General features: G+C 48.4%; 1 protein-coding gene across 1 annotated transcript in view; it reads left to right on the top strand.

Annotated features, from left to right (window-relative positions):
• Positions 1–1,840: 1,840 nt before the first annotated feature.
• The window catches only part of CYRIB (CYFIP related Rac1 interactor B), a 96,850-nt gene continuing 82,036 nt past the window's right edge, over positions 1,841–16,654 (top strand). Inside the window, exon 1 of the mRNA XM_069005485.1 lies at positions 1,841–1,916. The gene's annotated coding sequence lies outside the window, so the exon portion shown is untranslated. The remainder of the gene's footprint in view (positions 1,917–16,654) is intronic.

Here is a 16,654-nt window from a genome sequence, read left to right as displayed (position 1 = left end):
GGGTGGGAGGGCAGCAGGGCAGTGAGACCATCTGCTCAGCATTGTGCAAGTAGCTGCTGTAATTGCTGGGCCCTGAGAAGGAGCAGAAGGGCCTGTGCCTCCACTTTTGGCTGTAAGCGAGGAGGTGCTGCTGCCCTGACAGAGCAATCCCTGGCTGCAGCCTCACACAGGACCCAGGTCCAGCCTTAGATGTGGTTCTGGCACTCCCACTACCTCCTTGGAGGAGATCTGGAACAGTCACCTTGCTTAGGGACGGATCATCCTTTACCTCAGCACTTACATTCACAGACAGGTCTGTCTGGATGAGACACCACTGGGTCCAGCAGAAAAGTTCCTTCTGTTCGCCCTTCCCTGCCGGGATGCAGAGAAATTGAGAGAAAAAACCCACAAACCTAGAAATTTGGAGGTGGAAAACCCCTCTCTACTTTAAAACCCTTGAGAGCAGGATTTGTTCCTCTCACTTGCCCATGGCAGTGTTCCATCCAAATGTTTTTCATGCAAAGTGTAACCCCTGGTAAAGTTTATTTAGATGGGGGCTGCCAAGGGCCATCGCCTCCCTCTGTCTGTAGAGCAGGCACCTGCTCTGCCTATGATCCACAGCTTTAGCTGCTAGCCTGGTGGAATATAAAAGAAGACACCTAAAAAAGAAGGAATATAAAAGAAGGAATATAAAAGAAGTGTAGTACTTCTGCATAGGGGTCCCAATACCTATGTGACTTCTCAGCACCCCAGCCTCACTGCTGCCCATGTCTCCATCTGCTTTGGGCAAAAGACAGGACTTGCAGCCATTGTGGCAAGACCCCAGGCCTCAGGGGCTGCAGAGTGAACTGGAGCATCACAGCCCCCTGCCAGTGACTGAGAGCAAAGCTGGGCAGCAAAATGCCATTTAGAGAAATTACCTTAAGACGTGTTACCCACACCTAATCCCTGTCCCTTCCTGAAAGGGATTGATGGTGCAAGAGAACAACAGCATCTGTTGCTGGAGGGAGAGCTTCCTGAGGAGCAGATGGGGAGGCTGTGTCCTGGGGGGACCCTCACTCCTCCTGCAACCAAGATGTCATCAGTTGTCAACAGGATGGAGAAGATGAAGAAGAAACAGAGCAAGGTGCCTCAGAGATGTCACAACTGCTCTGGACTCTGAGTGATGAGATGGAAGGAGCTCTTGGGGTTTGAAGGAGAAAATAGGCCTTGATGAGTTTTTAAGCTAGTCTTACAGACAATGTCTCACTGAAGTGCCAAGCTGGATAACCAGGCCTTGACCATAGCAGGGACCAACACCTGCATTTGGGGTTGCCAACAGCCCTGTCCCGGGATGTCACTCCTTCCCTGGGCACAAGCCTGTAGCCCCAGGTGCTGCTTGGGCCAGGGCAGCTCCAGCAGAGCCTGCAGCCAGGAGACTGGTGGAAATGTCTAGGTTTTGTTACACGTATTTGAAGCCTGCAAGGTGCTCCGGCATGTGGCTGGTCCCTTCCCATGGCTGCAGAGCCTCGCCCGTGCTCTGCTGTGCTGTGTGTGCTTTGTGCGTGCTCGTCCAGAGCAGGCCGTGAGGGCAGGGCCAGGGCTGGCTCCTCACGAAGGGTCTCTCCTGGCCCCCTGGGCTGGATGTGGGGGCTGATGCGAAGGCTCTGACCTGCGGCGCCATCCTTCACCCCCGGCCCGGCGGGGAGAACACCCGGCGAGTGCCGCTGCCCCGCGGGGGCTGCCCGGGGGAGCCACAGCCGCTGCTCCTGGGGCGGCGGGGAGGGAGCTTGTAGGGGACCGGGGATCGGGGCCGGGCGCGGCGAAGGTGCCGGGGCCGCCTCTCCCTCCCCCCGCGCCGCTTCCTTTTATATCGATGCGGCACCGCCGCCCGCAGCCACAACCTGCGGCCGTGACGCCGCCGGCAGCCGGAGGGTCGAGGCTGCGCCCCTGCCCAGGTAAGGGCTGCCCGCGCCCCCCGGGCGGGCGGGCGGGCGGAGCGGGGCGGGGAGGCAGCGCCGAGGGGCGGCTCGGCGGGAGCGAGAGGGAGATGGGGATCGCCTGGGGAGCCGGGAGGAGCCTGAGCGGAGCCGTGGGGGGGGGCACCCGTGGGGAGCGGCGGGGCGGGGAGGACCGGGGGGAGCCCCTGCCCCGCTGTCCCCCATCCCCGGACGGGAAGGAGCAGCCCCCGCGCAGGATGCTCAGCGCTGCCCGGGCAGCCCCGCGCCCTCCCGGCCGCCTCCCGCGGCGCCGGGCGGTCTGTGGGGCTGCGGAGAGAGCACAAGGGCGGCTGGAGGGAGCTCTGGCCCAGCTCTGCTTCCCCCAGGGCACGGGGGCTGCGAGGCCGCCCGGGTCAGGAGAGGCCGAGGTGGATCCCCTCCTGTCTGCGAGGGGGGTGACAGGCCAGGGACGGGAGGTCCTGGGTGCCCTGGGTCCAGGCACGGACGTGGCAGATCCAGCGAGCGGTGTGACAGCCCTCACGCTAACCCACACCAGCGCCAGTCACTGCCGGGTTGAAGCCGAGCAGCAGCACGCTGGGCTGGCCGGCCTCAGGAGGAAGCCATGGTTTGATCCTGTGCGCCATGGGTGCTGCTTGTGGCCGTCCTGCGCCGGCAGCAGCAGTGACCATGTTAGATGGAGGCTTCTTGTACTGCCAGTACAGATGCTAGGTGCCAGGCCGAAGACTTATTCGTTGTCCTCGTTCATGCAAATCTTGTACCTAAAGTTCAGCCCAGCAACCAGAAATGTGCTGGACTGGCTGGTGAGAGGGTGAGCACTTCTGCTTTGGGGGATCTGGTACTTCCTCCTCTGGGCAGGAATGGTGGTGTGGTTGTGATCATGACTTTGTGTGAAAGCTACCCCTCTCTTGAGCAAGCTGTCGTGTTTCAAAAGGCTTAGTGCTGAAACAGAAGAAATAGCACAGAGCAGCTCAAAAACCGTGAAGATTACTTGGTTATATGGTTTAGAGGAGAGTTACCCTTTTGCCATTTAAAAATGAACTCTTGTCCCTAATAACCACTTTTTAATTTACAAGATGCAAAAAGCCATGAGGGTGATGTTTATTCAGTGATTTTTTAGGTATGTGATTAAAAGAGTAGAAAGGCCCTTTTTTTTCATTCAACCCACATCTGCACCCCAAACTGAGAAGTGCTTTGAAGAGATGTGGGATTTTGGTGGAAGTTTAATGTCCTCTTTGTTTCAGAGCTTGACTGAAACCGAGGTTGGCAATGGCTGCCACCTGTTTAATGTCGAGGAGGCCAGAATTGATGCTCTGGGGAGTGGGGGAAGTGTTCATGGTGCCTAGGTGTGCTTTGAAGGACCCTCTAAGGTGCACACAGATGCCCTTGGTCATTTCAGTGCTTGGCGCTGCTCAGGGTCATCTTGCCTTAGAGAGAGGCTGCATTTGGCTGCACAGCTCCTTCTGTGTTTCCTGCTTAGCAGGGATCAGGAGCCCGTGCCTGTCCAGGCAGCAGGATGCTCTCCAGCTGCTGTTGCAGACAGCAGTCCCTACCTGCTGCTCACTCTTGCCCTCTTGGAGCACTGCTCAGGCCAGAGGCCTCATTAGTGCATTCTCTGACAGTTGTCACTGCTTGCTTTCCCAGGGTTGGTGATGTGGTTTCCTCCATGGCTCAGCAGGAGCCCCTGGCATTCAGGAGCTTCTGAGCAGGACTGAGGCAGTGCTCTGCAGGGAGACTAGGAAGTGCTCAGCATCCAGTAGGAACAGTTGTACCAACAGGACTTTTAAAGACAATTCCAATAAAGTCCAGGGCATCCTTTTCTCTAACTGAGATCGATAGTTCATACTGCTCCTGCTCCAGCAAGGAGCATGTGCAATGGATTTTCAATAATCAGCACAGCTCAGGCTTGAAGAAAAAATTATTAGGCCTCATTCTGTGCCTCTAAATGTGAGTGTGCCCAGCAAGAGCACTGATGCACTGGGAAGCTGATGCACTGAGGGGAGTTAAAATGTTAACGCCGCCACTGAGCATGGAAGGGCACAGCCACTCTCAACTACTATTTATTTCTTTGTACTCAAAGTTATCAGAGGATAAATAGTGGCTCACAAAAATAAAGACTGGTATTTGAGATACTTCCTGTGCTTGTTGGAGAACAAGGCCCAGACTATTTTGAAAGTAAAAGCATATTTCCTGTGAAAAACTGCTGAAGTGACGTGCGAGATTGTTTCAGAGCTGGAGGCACAGCTGCAATGATTCAGGCCAGCAGTGTTGGCAGCTGGATGGGGTGGCTGGGCTGGTATGAGGCAGAGTGGAGGGTGCTGAGCACCAGCCTGTCTAAACCTGCAGACAGGGCACAGGCACCGCATCACGTGCTGCTCTTGCTGCCCTGGGCACAGGAACACAGGCTGTGTCCTCTGGCTGCAGACAGCCTCAAGGGCTTGATTAGAGACTACAGGTTGGTCTGCCAGCAGGTAGAAGCAGACCTGCTCTGGTTGAGTAAGTACATGCTCCAGAGGCTCCATAGAGAGCCAGTGTGGGTCTCTGGGCCACCCAAGCACAGAGGTGATCCCTTTGTGGGTGTCAGGACTGTTTCTGTAAGCTGAAGGTCGTTCCTGCATTGCTCTCTCCACCCTGACTTAGAAAGCTTGTCTCTGAGGTTAGTTCCATCCAAGACCTGTCCTCCTGATCATCTGCTTTAGGTATTCCTTTAGTGCATTCCATGGCAGCGAGCTTTGCTTATCGGCTAAATCACTGCCCCCATGCAGACCTGCACGGTTCTGCTGGGAGCTGAATCCAGCTCTCTGGCTCCCAGGCGCCTTCTCTCCCCTGCAGCAGCTCAGCTCCGAGGGAGGAGGTGGCTGGGAGCAGAACACAGCCCTGACAGTCTGCTGGAACACAGTTGCTGAAGGTGGTTTTCAAATCTGCAGCAGGGCTGTATCTCGCAGTGGGTAGGAAGCACTTTGCACGGTGTCTGCAGTTACTCAGCTGTTGGAAGCCTTTGTTCTGTGCTGTTCTGTGTGGAGCTTGATATAGCTTGAAATTTTTTTTTTTTGGTGCCTGAGTTCTATTACTGTCCTTGCTGGGTATATTTTAAAACAAATACTCCACACAGGAATTTATTCCCTTGAGGTCTTTCTGCACTAGAGATGCTCAAACTGATTGTATGTGTGACCTTGTGGGATAAGTCTTACAGGTAGCTTTGGTTTCCATTCCCAGCAGTTTTTCAGGTGGTGCAAGCTGATTTTCTATCATCAAAAATGCATTTTTTTCTAAAATTTCTTTCTAGAGATGGGTTTGCTATCTGTTTTGCAACAATAATATAAGATCTACCCCAGGGTATCTAGTGAACAAACTCATTATTTCTCAAAGGCTTGCTAGATAGAAAGGGAAAAATACCAAGTATTCTGACTACAGCAGAAAACTAGGAATTTTGCCAGAGTCCTGCTAAGACAGGACATAGAAAGACAAGAAATAGGACTGCTCCAATCCCAAGCATCTGCCTTGTTCCCAATCTTGAGGTCAAACCTTCTGGCCACATACCTCTCTATTTAAGAAAAAGATGTAGACACAAGTTGTAATCTGTGCTATGAAAATCTAATCTGTGACCTAATTTGTTGTGATACCATGAAGAACCTGTCAGTAGCAATCATTGTAACCTGTGGCACGGATGCACTGCCGGCTTTCCAAGAGTGCTCGCTTGCTGTAACCCCAGAGGGAGCAGTGTCAGGCCGAGTGAGTACATTTGGGCTCCTCCACTGACAGATTTGGGGAATAATATACAGGCAACTCTCAGATTACTTTGGCTTTTCTCTTAAAATGGACGTGGTATGGGCAGTCTTACTATGTGTGGAAGGGAACGTCTTCTGAGGATCCCTATGGAACAGGCTGGTTTGAAATGTGTGGGAAGGAAAATGAAATGCAATTAAAACTGGACAATTTTCTGTGCATGACATAATAGCTGTTTACCTGTCTGTCGTTCATTCCCCATGACCATGGCAGCATCTTGGATGAAACCAACTCACTGGGGGAGTGGTTAGAGGAGGGACTTGTCTGAATAACTTCTCACCAGCGGGAGCTGTGGTTGCGTGGGCTGATTCTCAGGGCAAAACTGACTGGCTTCTGGTACATCCCCTTTGGGCTAAGTTTGTTGTCCTCTAAGGAGAAAAAACAAGGTCTTCTTTGGTGTGTTACTGAAAACATAGCGCCATCAATCTTGCTCTGCAAGGCTAAAGAAAGAAGGAAGGGTTTATAGGCCAGGAAAGCACAAGTAATAGGCTGAAAAACTGGGAAATGTATTCCTAGGTCCCTGCACTGCTACGTCTGTCAGGGAAAAATCTTAACTGAGAAAATGCTTCTGTATCAGAAACAACAGAGCTGAGCTTCCATTTTGATTGTTCTAGAAATAACAGTTCTTTTTTTTTATTTTTTTTTAGATACCCTTCAAATGCTTTACTTGAAAGGACTAAATTAAAATTTGCAGGGGCTTGCAGTCTGTTAACAACTGCTAAAATCCATGTCTGGTTAGTGAGATCATCAATCCATTTGGAATTTGAGATCCAGTAACCTAGATCCAATAAGATGCATGTGCATGGTCTTCTGCCTCCCCTGCTCACCCTCACTGGAGCTACCTGTGCTGCTGTTAAGGCACTAGATCTTGAAACATCTTCTTTATTTTGAGCCTCCTCTTTATTTTCAGTACTTTGTTCCCTAGCATACATTAGGTGTATGTTAGCACAGAACACTTGCATTCTGCTAGTAATTTGTGTGTTCTTTTTGTATTTCAGTGTACTTTTACCCACCCTGAGCACTCAGAGCTCAAGTTTCAATGTGTTATATGTTGATTTTTGTTCACTTCAGGCTTTTCCCTCCACCCACTCACTTCCTCTCACAAATGTTTCCTCATTTCACCACATTTTCACACCCATTTCTAGCACAGGGTTGCCTCCCACTGAGGGCAGGCTCAGCACTTCATCTACCGTTCACCTCTGCAGGAGATGGGTGACAGATGCAGGTGTGAGAGGAGAAGCAGAGGCAGGAGAAGGTGTTTGCCCATGTCGGGAAAGGCACAGTGGCAGGGAGAGGTCTGGGTGCAGGTGTATTTTTGGGCAGCAGGAGCAGAGGCTTGTAAGAAGCATGGGTGCATGGGTGGAGGGAGTGAAGGTAGAGTGCAGATGGTTTTATGTGTGTCCTCATGATGACACACAGCACAACCTCTGCATGTGCACAGCTGGGACACAGCCGGGTGTGCGGGGCTGGGACCTCTGAGGGTTGAGGAAGGTCCAGACCTTCCTCATCTGCACATCTCCAGACCACAGTGCAGCCTGGCCAGAGGCCCTGGGCCCAGCACAGGCAGCTGAGGTGGCACTTGTGATAGCTCCAAGTTTTAATGTGCAATTTTCTTCTGTCTGCTTTTTATGTTTAACAAAAGATTTCTCACGTCCCCTTGGACAGCACCAATTTCTTAGCTACAGGGAGTGCATCTGGCAGCTTACAACCTGTTAAAAAGAGGAAAAAATACCACGATGAAAATAACATGTCTGTAGTTTTAAATTAGGCAAGGGCTAAAATTAGTAGGAACAGGCCTGTCTGTGGCTATGCAAACCAGCAGAGAATTAACATTCATCTGATGCTGAGCAAGGCAAGCAGAGGTTTGCAGCTCACACTTCCTTCGCCTTGTCCCACTCCTGTCCTTGCAGCTTTGGCTCCCCGCGGGGCTCAGTCACCAGTTAGCAGAAAGCTGTGCAGATGCCACTAACCTTGTGCCAATGTTGAGTGCTACTTTCAGCACTGTGAAGTGTTAGCAACAGCCAGAGCATTTTTACCACACTCTAATTTCTTTGCTCAACTGCTGTGAATGCAGCTTTGGATGCATCATGCTAAGGTCACTTGTCAGAGCCTTGGATGTGGTCTGAGTTCCATTCTGGGGCCCAGATCTACCCACAATTTCCTCAGTGAGATAGGAGCCCCCAAGACACTTGTTTCCTCTTCCCAGCTGTGGTTTACTTTCCTCTTCTGTAATTGTGTTTCTGTTAACAGGGCTGCAGTAAAAACCAGTTGCTGAATTATTCACCTCACTAGAATAACTCTCGGGTGGTTTGGTTCTTTGCAGACTATTTTTCATCCCACATCCTGGCATCGTTTTCATTCGCAGCATGACCCATGCAAACAGGTTTATTGGTGCAAGTTAAAGTGTGCAGTAGACTGGTGGAGTGATGTGCTTGAGGAATGGAAAACAGCAAGAGCCTTCACCTCTCTTCCCCCATCCCTGGGAACTGCTGTGCTAGGCCCTGTGCCCACTGCCAGAGTCAAACTCCTGGGAGTGAATGTTCTTCCACCCCTAGCATATCCATGAGGAATCAGAGGTCACTTGGAAATCAAAATTAAACAATGCCTTAGTGCAGCTTTGAAAAGTTTACTTAAAGGGCTGGAGTTGCTCCAGTGCGGTTGAACTGGTGACCTCCTGCCTGTAACAGCACAAGAGAGGGCTCTGGTTTGGCTGTCAGCAGCCAGGGGTGGCTGCAGAGCTTCACCCTGGGTGGCAGGGCTGGATTCACGCTCCTTGCACCATGCTCCCCTCTGGAGCATGCAGGGTGCAAAAACAGGGAGGGCTGGACTGCACTTTGCTGCCCAGAAGCCGCTGGCAGGGGTTGTACTGGAGGCTTGTGAGGGTGCCTGGGCTGCTTCAGGCAAGGGGCAGGGACCATCCCCAAATGGCAAAAGCCACAGAAGACCTGAAGTTGGCTTGCTTCCCTGGGTTGCACCTCCTCTGAACTACCCCATGGAGGGACAACTGGAGGCTGTCTCTGCAGGCCTCAGCCAGCAGCGTGCTCCTGGCAGAGGACAGCTGCTGGCACCGGGGCAGTTATGTGATGGATGATTTATGTTCCCCCCAACTCAGTGTCTTGCCAGAGACATAGGGACAGAGTGTGATGGGGAGTATCTCTGCAGTCTGCAAGCTCCAGGGACGATTTTGGCTTCCATGGTGGTGGGTCTGGACTAGTCAACAAAACTCAGAAGTAAAAAATACGAGCCCAGTTTCCAGGACTCTTCTGGCAATCCCAGGACTGAGGAGGGCAGGTGCTCCTGCCTGTGAATCCTAACTCTCACTGAAAGACTCACTGATGACCAAATACCATCTTCTGTGCTTTACTGGGTCTGTCAGGCATCCTGCTTACATTGAAGCATTAAGAAATATTTATTGTATGTGTTAGTGTTCTCTTGTCAGTGCACTCTGAGTATGACTGATATCATTGCCAGATATCACTGGCAATGGCCTACAGCAATCCATCAGATGTGAATGAAGAAGCCACTGCCATCTCTGTTTAAGGACTGCGACCACGTTTCTTTCCCAGAATTACTGCCTTGAAGGGAGATGGTTTTAGGAGTGCCTCCAAGTTACAAATCTTATACCAGGACTTCTTGTGCTGAGGATCCACCACTGATACATCCTGGTTATTGGTGTTACTATAATTGCATTTACGAGCAAAACCTACTTTAGGTCCACTTGCACCTGTTCTAGGTCTGCTGCTACCCCCTTGCATGCCTGGACATAACATGAATCACAACATTTATGGTACATTTATGCACTGAGGTATGAATGCACCCAGGACCTGTATCTGCTGTTCATACCAAAAAAAAAGATCTTTTAAACTTGTTGAGGTTCTGTTTGGTCTCTCATCTTTTTCTTAAAAGATAAACTACCTGATGTGAGAAGCACTTGGTGGATGTACTCAGAACTCTTGTTCTGTGGGAAAAGGCCACCTGGGTGGTGACTGTGCCACCCCACATGCTTTTGCACAGGGCTCCCAGGAGATCATATAGCTGGGACAGGACCAGTAAATTTTTCCCCCTGCAGACTCCTGCAGACACCAGTCAGTTTGAGGAAGCAAGAAAGGAGAGCAGAGGCCCAGAAGGAGAATACTTTGTTCAAGTGAGCTCATAGAAAAGGACTAATCCTGATAACCTTGTGTTCCCAATAAGCCCGCTGGCAGATTGGAACATTTATCCAGAGCCCTTGGAGAGGACTGTCTGATCCAAGACCACCCAAACAGATCGTGGCCTCCAGCACATTGCCCACTGTTGCGTGGGTTCAGAGCTGTTCCTGGGCACTTTTCATAGAGCTGAATACAGATATTTGCATGCTGCACAGTGTCTGGGCTTTTCTTCTTCCTCTTAGCCCCCTTGGGCACTGCTGTACGTGTGTCTGCGAGGGAAGTCATGTTCTCAGACAGTGCCCAAATTGGTGTAACTTCCCCTGGACAGCAGCGCCCAGAACTGCAACCCCGTCTGCACCAGCCCTGCTGGGGAAGGGGAAGGGCAGAGGCTCCTCTGCAGGGGGACTTTGGTGAGGAACTTCCCCTGTATTTGTTCTCCTCCCCTAGTTCCTCATGCATGAGATGATCTTGAGTCCTCATGCTCCCCCTGTCATGTGACATTCACCAGCTGGGGTTTCTGCAGCAGGGGATGCTCATCTCCCCTCAAGAGGAGCCATGGGTTTCCTGTGAAATTCCCCTGTGGAATAATAGCACGCACCCCATCCACATTACTACCCATGTGTCCAGCATGCCTCAGCCTCTCATCAGCCCTGCTGCTGGGGGAGCTTCTGGGGGAGATTTTGGGGAAACCAGAGCCAGCCCCTGCTGGCCCCGCCTGCTAGGGTTCAGCACAGGGAGCAGATCCCCTTTCATTCCCCACTGCTGGGAGCTGCACTACCTGCTCTAGCACAGGGGGACAGGAGGAAGGTGAGCCATATTTCTGCCCCCAGTGCCCCGCCTGCAGCCATGGCAGTGCCCTCCAAGCCTTGGTTCAAGGGCAGGTGGTGGTAGTTCACATCCAGCTCAGACCCACCAACTTGCCAAGCTGGTCTTTCTCCAGTTGCTTCTTATCTTCCTTACTTTCTTCTGCAGGATGGAGCCCAGACCAACATTCAGGTTTCACTCTGCTCCCTTAAGGTTTTTGACCCACTCATTATCTGTCAGGCATTTGTGGGCATGTTCTAAATATTTGTTTTAGATCATCTTTCTCATAGTGTGCTGAATAGTTTCTGAGCTGGAAGAGCAGGCAGAGCATTGGCCTGGGAACAAATTAAGCTACCCCCTCTTGGTATGTTTTTACTTTGTTTTGTTTTCTTTCCTGCACTATTTTGTTGGGCTCCAGCTGTACTGTGAATTTCACTAACATCAGTAAAACACTGACAAGTTCCCTGGTGGATCTCAGCAGGATCAGAACTCTTTGGAGATAAAAGCATATCCGATTGTGTGAAAGAAATATTTTCAGAGGTCACTGAAATTCAGTCCCTTATCTCAGAGCCTTCTTTTGCCCTAGACACTAATATTTCAAGTGCAGTAGGTGAATTTAGGTTCCAGCCCCATGAGAAGATACACTAGTTAATATCGAGAACTTTAGAAATTGTCCTTCCTCTCTCTGATGTCATTTTTATCCCTTGAGTGTACAGAGATTAAAAGATAGTTGATGCGCATACTAAACATTCATTGTACATTTCTCTTCCAGTATCCAACTGACCTCGAATCTAGAATGAAATGAATTTGCATTTGTTTCTAAAAGTATCTTATTTTATGAATCAAAATGTCAACACATTTGAAAATGGTCCCACATGAGACATTTGTATCTCTTAGAGTTTAAATTGCTGGATCAGTGTCCCATTAATACTAAGGGTGTTTAAAGGACAAATCCTCTGCCTACTGCAGTGAAAATTTACCCCGAGGTATGACATTTCACCTGCCACTGAGTGTAAGATTGTTGAATATAATGGACCGGAATAGCAAGATTTGCACATGCTGGTAACAAAAGCGGGTAAGCAGAAGATCCCATTACACCTTTCTCCTTTTTTTTTTTTTTCTTCCCCCTTTTTCAGCCATTAAAACTTGCATGCTCTTTGCAATTTATATTACTGCATTATTCAGAAGCTCATGCCGGAATTTGGGCATAGTTTAGTCATGTAACATATGGGTGGAGAAAGAGAGCCCTGAAGAACTTCCACTCAAAAGGGTGGGAGGAAATGAGAGTACCAGGGTACACCCATGGTCTTGTAGCACAAAGCCTGGCTCCAGCTTCAGCAGTTCCTGCGTTGGACCACAGAGCTATGAGCCCCATCACATGCTCTCCTGGTGGCAGCTCTGCTGATGGACAGGGCTTTGCCACAGCTTGTCTCTGCCCTCTGTCTTGAGGGAGCAGGAGGACAGTTGGCAAGTCTCAATCCTCTCCTCCTCAAATGAAATACGGAGACAACTGGACTGAGCTATCAGCAAACTAAAGCGCTGCAAATAATCTGAACCCAGGGGCCTGGTGAAGCTGAGCCTGAGGCGAGGCATGTTTACCCGAGGAAGTGCCAACATAACCCAGGAGAACATACCATAAAATTGCACCATACTGTCCCTCCCTTGCGCTGTCACGGAAACCAGATGCCAGGATGGAAAAGCACCAGGAGATGAATAAAAAAGTTCTGAGTGCCAGAGAGCCCTGCTCAGCCCTACCTTCTGCTGCAGGCCATCTATGCTTCCCAACATTCCCTGGTCCCCTGCCAATTCCCATCAACAGCTGTGGTTTGTGGTTGTAATGCTCAGCATTTGTCTCCTCTTTCTCTTAGCAGACCTGCCCAAAAGCTGGATGTGCAACATGCAGCAGTTCAAGCATCCCAGGACTCTTAGAACTGGCCTCTAATCATGAAAACAAATCCTTCTTTACTCCTTTATCTTCCCCAAGGCCTGAGACACTGCAAGTGTGGATTTGTAAGGCTTCTGGGCCCTTCTTACGGCGTTTGTGAGGAAAGGTTACATAGCACAGTGCTTTATAATACATCATTTTCTTTCTTTTAAAGAACAAGGAAGTGCCAGCAGTAAATCTAAAGATGGATTGCCAGCCCAGAAGCAACCTGCTTACTGCATTTAGCAGATAAAATGTTCTTCACCATGCTTATTCCCAGTTTCTGTGTCTATGTATTGCTGTTGAGGCTGCAGCTTGGGTAGGAGCGGATCCAAGATGTTAGCAAGTGTCTGTTAGGAATCCCACTCCCTGTTTCAGGAGGCCCCAGAAGTTCATTAGATGTTTAATAGCTTCCAGTCACTGCTGTGCTGGATGGACCTGAACTGGTGACAGAGGGGGGAAAGGTTCTCTCACACATTTACAAACCCTGAGACATCTGTTCCCCAGACACAAATTTGTCTAATTCCCCTAAACCACTGATGATCTGCCCTGAAATGATACTCCCATTCCCTTAGGAAATCCCTTGGGTTGATATCAAGTAGATAGTTATTTTTGGATTCTTTCCCAGAGAGAGTGCACTGTATTGCTCTGAACCCTACACACCAAATAAATACATCATCCTACTGTAGTAAAGGTCCAAAAAGTTTTATTGAAGGGGAAACAGATTATTAATAATTAAGGGTAGTTCACTGTATTGGTTTTGAGCCAAGTAAAGCTAATAGAGGGGGTTTTTTTACAGCAGAGATAAAAGTGTAGAATATTGAGACAGAATTGATTGCAGCATTTAATGCAACATAAAGTCAATTAATGAACTGCAAGGGTTAACTCTGCATTTAAGTGAAACATGAAGCTCACAAGTAATGTATTAAGCGTTTTTAAAGACTAGCAAAAGCAAACAAACAAACAAACACCCCCCCCCTTTTGATTAGCAAATGCCTGTATTTTTTTTTCCCTGAGGGAGAAACTCATATGGCCAATATTTTTACTTCTTTTATCCTAAAGCTCTGGGTGCTTATATGTATGTGTGTGCTTTTCCCTTAGCCCCTTTCAGAGTAAAATAAAGCCTTTACAAGAAGGTGAGCAGTGATTAATTCTAAAAAAATCATCCTATGGCTGCCTGTGATATTCTCGTGGCAGAGATGGACAGTAGTGTAGAGGGAACAGTCTTTGACAAATACTTTTGTAAGAAAGGCTCTAAATGAGGAGAGTTCTAAACTGCTACATGTTTGGACAACCCCAAGTTGTTTATTGTCTACCCAATTACAGTTTCTTAATTTAAAAGTGTATTTTCTATTTCTCTGCAATAACAGAAGAACATAACACTGAAAAGAGAAAACAGAATCACTGGGTGATTAGTTGTATTAATGAGGAAGGTTTTAAAATGTTCTGCACTGAACAATTTAAATGTTTATTACAGAATAAACCTGCAGCCATTCCTTCTCACTGACAGCCATTATATTGTAATGTTGTCCCTTTGCAGCCTTTCCCAAACCATCCACTTCTTCTGAAACCTTTGTCCAAGTCTCAATATGACATGAGGTCTTTTCCTGTACCATGGTCTCCTACTTTCTGCCTTATTTCTTGGTACCCATTCAGTCTTCCAATGGGCACACGTGCCCCTCTTTGCCATCTGGCCACATTCAAGTCCTGAGTGCAGCCCCCTCTGTACTAAACCCAAGCTTGCCACAGTCAGCTGCAAAGCCTTTCACAAGCTCAGGGGCAGAGTCTGTCATCCGAGCAGCAGCGTGTTGTGCCTTAGGACAGAAGTGACCCCATTAAAACCATTTAGAAGCATGCACACTTATGACTGGCTCACTGCCCTTATGCTTCTCCTTGCTCTCACATGGTTCCCCAGGCCCTCTCACATCCCTGCTTAACCTGGTCTTCTTTGAGCAAACCACAGAAATGTTGTATTCTCTACATCTGCCCCTACCAGCCTTTTAAAGTAAAATTCAACTGATAAACAATTAAGATTAAAATAATAATGGGAACATAATGGGAGCATGAAGGAGCAGGTACTATTTGTCTTTTCTTAGAAGAGAAGAAAATATAATTGAAAAATAGAGTCCTGTGAACAGTGTAACTAATGAAGTGTAATTTTCTCCTGATTTGTATTCTGTGTGCACTGCATTTCCTACTGGATCTTTCTCAGTGTGAAGCTTCTGGGCTCCTCCCTGTTTCTAGCTCTCCCCTTCCCTGCTATGTTCCCAGTGCTTCCACTGCAGTTCCCCCAGTCTCTCTCTTACCTCTTGCCAGGCAGGCAGGAGATGACCCAAGCAGGTTGACTGGGCAGTATACACATGCTGTTGACTGTCCAGCACCATAAACCAGATTTCCTGGGTAGTGCAGGCTGTATGTCCTGGGACAGGAAAAATGGCTACCTGTCACAGGCCAAGGGCTCACAGGCAAGCTAAAAAACAACTCCAAGTGATCAGCCTCACTGCAAAACACGTAGTAGAGATGCTGTGCTCTCCAACTTTTGTGCCCAGGTTAGTTGGTTTAGGACAAGCTTGGTGGTAGAAAGCCAATGTGTGCAGCAGATCTCAGCATTTGTGTTTTCCTCTCATCTATGACTTAGTCTGCAAGCTGCTTGGAGCAGGAATTGCACCAGTGTTTTTGTAAGGCATTGTATAAATATTTCCAACTTAGCTTTTTTGCATTTGAAGTTACTGAAATTTAGTGGTATCACTTTAGGCACTTAGAAGGTGTCAGAATGGGAGGTACCCCTGCCAGACTACATGGCCTTCTTGCTTAATGCCACACAAGAAGTCAGAGGTCAGAAACATGGTCTAAGCTTCATAGTTACAGCCTGGCACTCACAAGAGAAGACTATTCTGCTTCTTTCCGATTTTTAGCTTGTTCCCTGCCTGAGACTGGAATAATTTAGAATCAGGCGAATATGACCATGTATTTAAAAAGTCCTGCTGGTTTGTGACACAATCCTGCAGAGGTGGCATGGTCATGGGGAAAAGCTGTGTAGTCTGATCATTAACATAATAGGCACCTAAGCTGCAACTCCAGGAACCCAGATGTCTCAGATGGGACTGGATCCAGATTGGTATAAACAGGCACAGAATGTTTTCCAGCTTGTGTGTGAGGTTTATCAGCTGGACATAAAAAATATTCTTTTAATCAATTGGGAAAACTCAGAAAAGTTTATGCAACTACAGTGTGCAATACCAGCTTTACTCTCTTTTCTTGCTAACTGAATATTAAACAGCTGTATGTGGTGCTAGATTTAGCCCTAGGTGCCATAATTCTGCTCAGGAAAAAGGAAGAGAAAGACGTCTGGTGTGCAGTGTTACAGTTGCTCAGCAAAGGAAGTGTTTAAGTGCCTGCCTAAATGCTTTGTTTCATGGCAGCCTTCATCTGCACCCAGTCTGTCTCTCACAGATTACAGCACGGGAAAGTCCTGGCTTTCCACTTCCTCTGCCAGCAAGCTCTTCCTTGCAGCTAGAGGGACTTGTGCTTGTGTGACCATCAAGGACTCTATTTCTGTCCCTCTAGCTACTCAGGCATCTTAAAATGATTGTGCTCAAAGACTCTGCTTCATAACCCAAATATACCTATGATGAGGGTGATTGGTGACTGGGAATTTCTTACCCCACAGAAAAAGAGTGCTACCCAACCACTTCATACGAGGTCATGGGAGAACCTACAAGAAAATGTGTGTACTGATGAGGAAAGGGTTTCTTCAAAGCTCTTTACATTCAGCAATTTGGTACACTAAAATGATTTTAATGTCTGCTGCTCTTTGGAGCATATTGATGGCATTACAAGAAGGAAGCAGTATAATGGGATACAACAGATGACTGCATCAAAACAGTGTATTTTTAAAGAGGTAGATGTAGTTGGTGAACTAATGACTAAATTATAGTCTATTTTTTCTCTCATTATTCAGTAGCCTTGTACTCAATATCACTTAGATCACACACAAAGATAAATTTGGTTTATAGAAGTTCAAGGGAATGCTGCAAAACCAGTTGAAGTTTTGATTGACTAAATTGAATTCTAGT

This window comes from Aphelocoma coerulescens, chromosome 2 (assembly GCF_041296385.1).
Source record: "Aphelocoma coerulescens isolate FSJ_1873_10779 chromosome 2, UR_Acoe_1.0, whole genome shotgun sequence".
NCBI lineage: Eukaryota > Metazoa > Chordata > Aves > Passeriformes > Corvidae > Aphelocoma > Aphelocoma coerulescens.
The sequence above is the reverse complement of the archived record's forward strand: the minus strand, read 5'-3'. Positions and strand labels throughout refer to the sequence as shown.